A 10,168-nucleotide genomic window follows, 5' to 3' on the forward strand; every position below is an offset into this window, starting at 1 on the left:
GTAGTATACTTGTACCTGTTTCTTTAAGAGGTGTGTCCCAATAATTGACACTCGAGGGGTGTGGCCTAATTCCAGGTCTGAATTCAATGCTCATACTAGTAGTTTTTTCAGAAGTCTGATTGGATTTCATCTAAAACATGACTTTTCTGGCCTTCTGGGATGTGAAATTATAATTTCCCCAGTAAGAAAAAATATATTAATTATATTGCCCAATTTTAGGATGGAAGCAGTTACACTTTACTGACGCTAGGAGGAGGCAATCCAACCTCTCCTCTACATTAACACCCTGAATTGGTGGCCAGCCAATCGCAGGGTACAATGAGACAAACAACCAATCAATCGTAGCTAGGGGCAATTTAGAGTGTCCAATCAGCCTATCATGAATGTCTTTGGAATGTGGGACAAAACCGGGGTACCCAGAGAAAACCCACACAGGCCCAGGGTGAACATGCAAACTCCACACGGGTGGACCGACCTGGATTTGAACCCAGGTCTCCCACCAACCAATCAGCCGCCGGGCCGCCCCAAACGTAAAGTATCTTTAGTTTTGAAATACTACATATTTCTTGTTTGGTTTTGGGGTTCAGAGACCCTTTTTTATGTGTTACCACGGCAACCTGAACCTTTCCAAACGACTCGCAGGACCGAGATGGAGCATCTGTCGTTCCAATAAAACCTTGGGGGTGGTTTCTGCCTACTTTTTCCATTTCAATTTGCACCTCATACTGAAAAATAAAAACAAGAAGAGACCTTTTGAGTGAGGTAGACACGCCCACTTTGTGATTTAGATGAGTTTTAAACAAAAATGCTTTGTCATTTTATCACCAATCAATGCCACTTTATGTCCAATGACAAAGATGGATGGCTTCCTTTACAAATGTTTAATGGGGGAGCATTATGGGATGCAGGTTTCCTCTCAAACAGGTTTGTCAAACTCAGTTTGGGAGCTTGAAATGCCCCAATACCAACTGGAAGTCACCTGGAAATGCTCCAATCAGCAGCCACCACCAAACGAACAGAAGAGAATCCCTCAAACCAATAGAAAATAATCCCAAACTTACCATAAGTGACCTGTAAGTACCCTAAAATGACAAAGAAGTGACCCAAAATACCGAAATTACTCGCATATAAGCGCATTTGTCGGACAAAAAACATGGCGGATGTGTGCTAATGGATATGCCGAAAAATTTGGAATATTTTGAACAGCACTGCTCGAATTTCTCAAAAGTTAGGAAATAAATCCACATATGCTAACTAGCTAGCTAGAGTGCATGTTGTCAGAATTTGCGCCTTTGCTCAAACAGGTGGAGGCTCGGCTTGAGGTATCCCGCGAGGTTTTTGCGGGAATGTCAAGCGTGGCTGAGAGGCTGCGAGGCCGCGAGCTGTGAAAGGTGAACTGCGGGGATCGGCGCATGGCGACAGGGACCAAAAGACCCCCCAAAAAATGACCCCGGGGGCGACGGGGGGAGGCCACCCTGCTTACGACGCGTTCGCCAATTGTGCTCATTTTCAAGCATTTCTCTTGGCTCTGGGTGGGCATACAAATGTTATTCTTTTTGGACCAATTAGAATTCAGGCCTGATACTGACCTTTTGACGTGCATTATTTTGGGATGTGGGAGGAAACCAGAGTACCCGGAGAAAAGCCACACAGGCCGGGGAGAAACAATAAGACAGGAAGGTTGGAAGCCACCAGGGATTGAATCCTTGATCTCAGAAATGTGAGGCGGACGGGCTAACCACGTATCCAACATGCCGCCCTTTATTGAAATAGAAATTTTGCATGTTATTGCATTAAAAAATGAATTTTCGAGACAATTTTAGTTCTAAAATAGCCCAGTATTTGGGTAATTATTTGATACGGATTTATGATGTTTGTTATGGTAATAAAATAAAATGAAAATTGGAGTAGAAAATAGATTAGGAGATTTATAAAAAATGATATTCCTTCTTTCTGGTCAAAATAGTTGATTCAATTTTTTTGTCAGGAAGTCGCTTTAATCAAGAAAAAAATGGAATTAGGATTAACAGGGTTGTTTTTGAGTTTGAATTGAAAAACATATCCAAATAAACATAAAGGATGATGATCATATTAAATAGTTTTCATATTTGGGTGCCATTTTCTCCTTTACATAAAAAAAGTCAAACTAATTTAGCAAAGAGTGCGACTCTCAATCCGTCTTTATTAGGCTGGCGCATGCATGCAAAGTGTCCCGGGCGCGAGAAGCATTCAAACAAACATCCAATTTGCTGGGCCGATTACCCGAGAGAACTTGCGGGGAGGAGGCGACTCATCAGCGAGATGCTAATAATAATAAAAAAAAAAACATTAAAAAAAGGGGAGAAAAATCTACTCACACATACACAAAGCCGTAAATATTAATTTTCAACAGAAGCCCGTTGCGACTGGCAACTTAATTACACTAATTTCACTGTGATTTGGCCCCACAGGAGAACAAACACACACACACACACACACACACACACAGAATAAGCATTTGGCTCAAATGCTGAATTAAGGATATTGCCATGGTGGATGATTTCCCCAGCCAAGACCAAAGGCGGCAAATTAGTAGCTGCGGCTAATCATCGGGTTGTTGTCACAGGTGTCATCTTTTTTCATGTAAATCTCAGGTTAGGGTTCCAAAGTAGGCTTTAAAAAAAACAACATTACAAAAAAACGTTTTTCAAACAACTGGGTTTGTGAGTACGAATGGTTGTCGGTGTCTCTGTGTCACCTGCGGCTGACTGGAGACCAGTCTGGGGTGTATATATGCATATATATGCATATATATATATATATATATATATATATATATATATATATATATATATATATATATATATATATATATATATATATATATATATGTATCAGTGGTGGGCCTTGAATTTCATACCAACGCCTTCAGCTATGTCTGAATCAATCCAACCCTCAAAAACATACATATACATATCATACATATACTGATCATACATATACTGATCATACATATACTGATCATACATATACTGATCATACATATACTGATCATACATATACTGATCATACATATACTGATCATACATATACTGATCATACATATACTGATCATACATATACTGATCATACATATACTGATCATACATATACTGATCATACATATACTGATCATACATATACTGATCATACATATAATGATCATACATATACTGATCATACATATACTGATCATACATATACTTATCATTCATATACTTATCATACATATACTTATCATACATATACTTATCATACATATACTTATCATACATATACATATCATACATATACATATCATACATATACATATCATACATATACATATCATACATATACATATCATACATATACATATCATACATATACATATCATACATATACATATCATACATATACATATCATACATATACATATCATACATATACATATCACACATATACATATCACACATATACATATCATACATATACATATCATACATATACATATCATACATATACATATCATACATATACATATCATACATATACATATCATACATATACATATCATACATATACATATACATCAAAGAATTTGGAAATATATATATATATATATATATATATTATGCAAATCATTTCAAAAAGTTAGGTTAAAAATGTGGCTATGCACAGATGGAGATAAAAAGTGAGGTGTGTGTGTGCAAAAAACAAAAAAAAGATAATAAAAAAGCAAAAAATATGTGCTTGCGTGTTCTTGTAAACAGAGGTAGACAGGCAGATGGAGATGGAAGCGAGCAAATAGCGGCGGCGAGCGACGCGTCGGCGGAAGCGAGCGGGACAACGCTTGTTTGGACAGATGGCGGCTGTGTGCTAATTACAGACCGAGTGCTTGACACTGTGAACACAATCAAAGTGGAAACTGGCGTGCGAGCAAATAACGAGTGAGGACAACAAAGTCGTGCGGGCTTTTTACGTCGGCGTTCTTCTGCATCGTCGAACTCACCGGGCTCGTGTCGCTATTAAATCTTCGTCATCGCCGGATTTTTTTGCAAACGCGTTAACGTGGCACGAGTCGGGACAGGTCGCCGTTCGGCGACATTACGGTCGTCCCTCGCAAATTGGCGCCTCAAAGTTTGCTGCTTCTGTGCGTGGCAGAATTTTCCGTTAGTATTCAAAATGTTGAAAAAGTTCATAAAAATGTCCACATTTTGCGCTGTTTAGGAAACATCTTTTTTTCTGTTTGTGTTTTTAGTTTAAAAAGCATTTTGTAAAATCTAAAAATAAATATATAACAATATTTTCAGTTTTCCACTTTAATATTGAACATAATTGTTTTTTTCGTTTTGAAATGAAAAACTAATGATTGAAAGACAAAAAAAAATCATGTTATTTATGCTAGCAGGCTAATATTGTACATTTACCAATTCGGTAGTTAAAGGACCTTTTTGACAGAAAGAGTCATAAACAATTCCTATTTTCAAATGTTATTCTTTGACAGCCATATTCAGAATTTAAAAGTAAAAATACACAAAAATGGGTGTGTTTTTAAATCATTTTCCTGCTTAGCTAGGGCATACGTAGCGTATTGTGCGCATTATGCTATGCCAAGAAGTCACGCGAGTTATGTTGCCAGGTTCAAAAGTTATTGAAAAACTTAATCTAAACTTCTTTTGTGTCTTGTTTTTATTTCGAGGGACTGAATCCGTTCGTCATGTGCCCGGTGCGGCTAATCCTCCGGTAAAGATGCGCTAAACCGGCACAGCTGTGATCGTCAAGCTGCCACCGACAAGCTTGCACAGACACGAAAATATAGAAATCGCTGGATGACTTGTGTTTTTCAGACAAATTAACCGTGGAATCATTTCCAAATAAAATGTCCTTTAAGCAGATTCCCATCAAATTAATGTGCTTGATTGGTTGTTTGTCCTTTTGTGCCCTACGATTGGCTGGCAACCAATTGAGGGTGTGCTCCGCCTACTGCTCAAAATTTGCTGGGATAGGGTCACGATGGACAATGACGTCACAGCCATTTGTTACGTTACGTTATGTTACATTACGTTACGTTACATTACGTTATGTTACATTACGTTATGTTACATTACGTTATGTTACATTACGTTATGTTACATTACGTTATGTTACATTACGTTATGTTACATTACGTTATGTTACATTACGTTATGTTACATTATGTTATGTTACATTACGTTATGTTACATTACGTTATGTTACATTACGTTATGTTACATTACGTTATGTTACATTATGTTATGTTACATTACGTTATGTTACATTATGTTATGTTACATTACGTTATGTTACATTACGTTATGTTACATTACGTTATGTTACATTACGTTATGTTACATTACGTTATGTTACATTATGTTATGTTACATTACGTTATGTTACATTACGTTATGTTACATTACGTTACATTACATTATGTTAGGTTAGGTTGTGTTACGTTACGCTATGTTACGTTGTCACATTACGTTGTGTTACGTTACGCTGTGTTACGTTACGCTATGTTACGTTACGCTATGTTACGTTACGCTATGTTACGTTTTGCTATGTTACGTTACGCTATGTTACGTTACGCTATGTTACGTTACGCTATGTTACGTTACGTTGTCACGTTACGCTATGTTACGTTACGTTGTCACGTTACGTTGTCACGTTACGTTGTCACGTTACGTTGTCACGTTACGTTGTCACGTTACGTTGTCACGTTACGTTGTCATGTTATGTTACATTTTGTTACGCTATGTTACGTTATGTTACGTTATGTTACGTTACGTTATGTTACGTTATGCTAAGTTATGCTACATTATTTTACGTTATGTTACGCAATTAGATCTTTTTGCTCCTTTCAACTTTGTGTGCAAACAGTGTTGAGGGGTGACGCACAAAGTCACCATACAAATGCAAGACGCTGGTCTTGTAGCAGCTTGTCGGAAACAAAACACAATCATCGTGAGGACGTGCTAACACATACGTGATGAATTCAAAGTGTACAACCGTGCGTGTGTGTGTGTTGAAGACGCCACACTCATTTCCTACCTAATTCACATCTGTGTGCGTCCCCGAGGCACACGCACGGAAAACAAAATGTCCTGTCCCACGAGTGTATGTTTCCTGTTGAGTAGGATTACACAAATCTAAAGACACACACATTTACGTAGCCATAGACAAGCATAGAAGCGACCCCGCCCCCTCCGCCGTTGAATATTCATAACAAGCTGTTGCACTCCTGGCCTGGATCAAACAAAGTGTGTGTGTGTGTGACATAAATTAAAAAATAAACAGCAAAGTCATTATTCCTTCTTAATCCGGCCACTCAGTACACACAAACACACGAGCACACACACAAAAATCACAGTGAATTGGAATAAAATTAAAAAATGACAATTATTGGTACCCTTAAATAATTGAAAAATTATTCAGGGGCTCAGCTGAGATAGGCCCCAGCACCCCGCTGCAACCCTTGAACTATAATCCTCTTGATTGGCTGTGTCTTTTTCATTACAATTGAAATCTACGTAAATTAGCAAGCCTTAATGACGAACGGAAAATTAGGCAAAATGACAAAGTTAATGTCTCTCGTAATAACAACCCACAGACGTGCCGTCACTCGGTGGCTACAAATTAAAAAAAGGAATCAAATTTGGCCCCGACGCTTCTGGCGCAAAAGACATTTATTGCAAATTCACGTTAATAATTTCGAGTCGAGAGCGTCTCCGATTAGTAAACAAAAGACGGCACGGCGGAGACCCATTAGGACTCCGGAGGTGATGCGCGTTAATATCGCAGACGGAGACGCCGCCGCGCGTACGCCGATCGATGGGCGAGCTGAGAATCTTTCCATAATGCCACGCGGATTAATATGGCTGACATATTTAGCTGCGCGCTAATGATTTGTGTTGCTCGTTTGGAAAAAAGTCCCACAAGAAGGATGGCACGTTATTAGGAAGTATGGATTTAACTTTTGTTAGCAGCCTCTTTGCTAGCAAAACGTAGCTAGCTTGTTTCGGAAAATGATTGCAAATGTCATTGTTTGTTTTTGTTTTTTTATATACTGAATAAATGAAGCTTTATTAAAAGGTGAATACAGTGGTACATCGACATACGATCTTAATTCGTTCCGGGACTGAGATCGTATGTCGAGCTTTTCGTAACTCGAGCGAACGTTTCCCATTGAAATGAATTAAAAACAAATTAATTCGTTCCAACCCTCTGAAAAAACACCAAAAACAGGATATTGGAATGGAACAAATGTTTTATTTATTCTAATTCGCCATCTATTAACAAAGTAACACATAACTAGTGTTTTAATAGTAATACAACGACAACGTACTCTTAACGGAACAAACAAATTTAAATTTACTTGGATTAATATATACAGACACACTCAAACAAAAATCAAGTAGACATTCCGCCACATGCCATGTTAAACCCTGGCTCATGTTTGCCAAGGTACTGCTAACCGCAATGACTTACGGTGACGGAAACGAAAAATCGGGCCCCGTTTGGAAGCTTTCACTGAAGAAGGATTCACGCCATTTTGTTGCCGTGAAATTAGAGATTAGAGACAGGAAAGTCCAGTGACCGGCGAGTATGTGGACAAAACAAAAGCGGTCACGCAAGGACAAAACAAGTTCTCGTGTAAACTGGCTTCGCTGTATTTTGGCGTGTTTGTTTGCACTTGTACACAAAAGAGAGCAAATTTGGAGTGTGCTTCTGTTTAGTTTAGTCAGTGGGTCGGTCAATAGCCAAAGTGGAAGCCTGGCTCATATCCGTGTGTGAGTGTGTGGGTGTGTGTGTGGGTATGTTTGTGTGTGTGTGTGGGTGGGTGGGTGCGCGGAGATCGATGCGTTAATGGAGTGCGAGCGTGGGAAAGAAGGTTGAAGTCATAAGAAGTAAATAGAGCGCACAGAGGATTTCATTTAGTCAAGGACGGATGTCTTTTTTTGAAGAAACACGTTGGAAATAAACAGGTGCCAAAATCCAAAATCAATGGCGTTCCATTGCGGAATAATAACAAAGTCGGACAGTACGAGGTATCGTAATCCTTTTAAGATAAAGGGATTGTCGGATTGAATGTTGCTCTTGTTATTAGTTATCAAGCTACGGGGTATGAAACAAAATATGAACTAATTAAGTCTCGGAAGCTAGCAAGCTAACGGGGTCACATGATTATTGTTTTGGGCAATTGGATGGAAGGCATTTTAGAACAGTGGTGAAGCTTTTATTCTCAATAGAAGTAACAAATTAATATTTTTGTGTTTTAGGGCGTTGGCAAAACACAATGTATGTTTTTTTGGGGTTTTGGTCCAAGGGTTTGCCCAAAAAAACCCACTCAAAATGGGAAAATATAGAGGTAAAAAAGCCTTTTTCCTTAATTCGAGTTCTAAATATATTATCTTTGTGTATATTTTCCAGCATAGTTTTTGTTAATGTTGCATCAGACTAAAAATCAAGCAGACATTCTCTCTTGGGCCATGTTAAACCCTGGCTCATGTTCGCCAACGGACTGCTAACCACAAACCGTGATGCTAACCAACAACATAGAAGCCTGTTTTGGACAAAAAGGTGTTCTAGTTCAAAATAGGCACAACACCAATTTTTGGGGGGGTTTAATCCGAATCAAAAAAGGCGGGTGTGAATGAGAAAATGTCATTAAAATATATTTATTTGTATTTTGGGTACTTGTAACGATCATTCTTGTGGTCGTTAGCTTGTGCTAAGCAATGTTCAATTTTCCCAAAAATGTCATGAAATGTTAACTATCCAGCACTTGAAAGCTGGTACTTTTTTTGCCAGGTTCAAATTATTTTCTTGCAAATGGATTCGATATTTGAAGCCCAGAAAAAAAGGGAGAGAGATGGAGAGAGAAAAGGGGAGAAGAAAGAAGTTTCTAAAAGCACCTTCATCTTTTGAATCTCGCCAAAAGTCAACTTTGAGCTTTTGACGGTTGGCAAAGAGAAAGAACGTGTCGACGCAAACGGGACACAAATCAAGCTGTGGTGGTGGGAGTGCGAGGTAGCGCCTCCTGCTGAGCTATAATCCACAAAAAGAAAGACATGATTGACACATGGGATTGGTTACAAATAGAAACGTGTTGAGGTGGCGTGCCTTTGGAGAGATTTTTTTTTTGCTCCACTTCAACGCCGGGAACGGCCAGGAAATATGGCGGCGGGGTAGCAAATAAAACACCTTGAAAATAGAAATAGAGATCAATCCGAACTTGCCAAACGTAGCACGCTAACGTGCTAAGGAGTTGACAGGAGAGGACACAATGGGATGGAACAGTCCAGGAATTGTAGAAAGTCATTCTTCTACTTACGAATGCATCTAAGTATGAAATTTTCAGGTTACGAAACCTTTTGAGCTGCAAATGAGTGCCTCAAGATGCAAAAAAATATCAATACATTTCCTATATCCGTTATTTTATTTTGAAATGTTCGCGGATGCACAGCTTCTCGCTTGACAATTTCCCTACACTCTACTGGGCTCTCATTGGCTGTCTCACAACAAGCCTCCATGTTTCTTTGACCACCGTTGTCTGCTTAAACTTATGCTAGCCTAATGTTAGCTTCCTGACACTTGTGCACATGCATTACGAAAACTTCAATATATTTTCTATATCCGATATTTTATTTTGAAATTTTCACGGATGCACTGCTTCTCGCTTGACAATTTCCCAACACTCTACTGGGCTCTCATTGGCTGTCTCACAACAAGCCTCCATGTTTCTTTGACCGCTTTTGTCTGCTTAAACTTATGCTAGCCTAACATTAGCTTCCTGACACTTGTGCACATGCATTACGAAAACTTCAATACATTTCCTATATCCGTTATTTTATTTTGAAATTTTCGCAGATGCACTGCTTCTCGCTTGACAATTTCCCAACACTCTACTGGGCTCTCATTGGCTGTCTCACAAAAAGCCTCCATGTTTCTTTGACCACCGTTGTTTGCTTAAACTTATCCTAGCCTAACGTTAGCTTCCTGACACTTGTGCACAAGCACTTCAACACGAATAGATTTTGATATTTGTTTTGTTTGTTTTAATGGCTGATTCAATAATTTTATTCATTGTAATGGCTGATTCAATAATTTTATTCATTTTAATGACTGATTCAATAATTTTATTCATTTT

This window comes from Stigmatopora argus, chromosome 5 (genome assembly GCF_051989625.1).
Source record: "Stigmatopora argus isolate UIUO_Sarg chromosome 5, RoL_Sarg_1.0, whole genome shotgun sequence".
In the NCBI taxonomy this organism is placed as follows: domain Eukaryota; kingdom Metazoa; phylum Chordata; class Actinopteri; order Syngnathiformes; family Syngnathidae; genus Stigmatopora; species Stigmatopora argus.